We start from the raw sequence: 931 nt of genomic DNA on the forward strand, positions 1-931 counted from the left end.
CACCACCAGTGTTAGTCTTATGGGTAAGGGTTGGACTAGGGGTAGTAGTAAGTCTGGGTCTAGTTTTTAGGATTTTAGTTAGGTTTATTTTATTTTGTTTTATTTTCTTGAAATCAACTTGATTTCCTCTCCGTTTGGAAGCTCTAGGACTGCATTGTTCTCTCTGTTTACTTTAGACTTTGTTGTTTTGCTGTGATTGTTACAACTGGATCACTGGTTCTCTATTTTCAGGCTAGAAATAGAATTTCAGTCTGTTTTTCTTTGAATACTTCCATATCTGGGGTGAATCTAGGTGATAGTGTCATATATGCTATATTCTCAGATTGTTGTCTGCGGTTGTTGGATCTGGATTCAAAGAACACCTTTTAGTATTTTTTATAAGGTTGGGTGGTCTGATTTTCACAAATTCTTTTAATTTCTGTTTATCTGGAAATGACCTCATTTCACCATCATAGCTGATGGACAATTTTGCTGAATCTATGATTCCTGATTGGCATTTTTCTTTTCTTTTAAAATTTTACATATGTCCTTACATTGCCTTCTTACCTGCATGGCTTCTGCTGATAAATCAGAGACTAGTCTTAGGAGAGTTCTCCTTTGTAGGTAACTTTACGTTTTTCCTGAGCTCCTCTCAGGATCCTTTCCTCATCTTTGGTTTTCAGTGGTTTGATTACAATGTGTCTTGGTGTTTTTTTTTTTGGGTGTTTATTCTGTTTGGAGTTCGTTCACCTTCTTGATTGGCTGTCTTCTCATCTTTCATGATGTTAGGGAAGTTTTCATACAACAACTCTTGGACAATAGTCTTTATGGGGCTTTTTGTTTGTTTTCTGTCTCTTCCTGTTCAGGAATTCCAATCACACATAAGTTGTTTCTCTTGATAGTGTCTCATAGAAATCTAAGGCTTTCTTCAGATTTTTTGTTGTCCTTGTTG

The sequence above is a fragment of the Chrysochloris asiatica genome, unplaced genomic scaffold, assembly GCF_000296735.1.
Source record: "Chrysochloris asiatica unplaced genomic scaffold, ChrAsi1.0 scaffold00302, whole genome shotgun sequence".
Lineage (NCBI taxonomy): Eukaryota > Metazoa > Chordata > Mammalia > Afrosoricida > Chrysochloridae > Chrysochloris > Chrysochloris asiatica.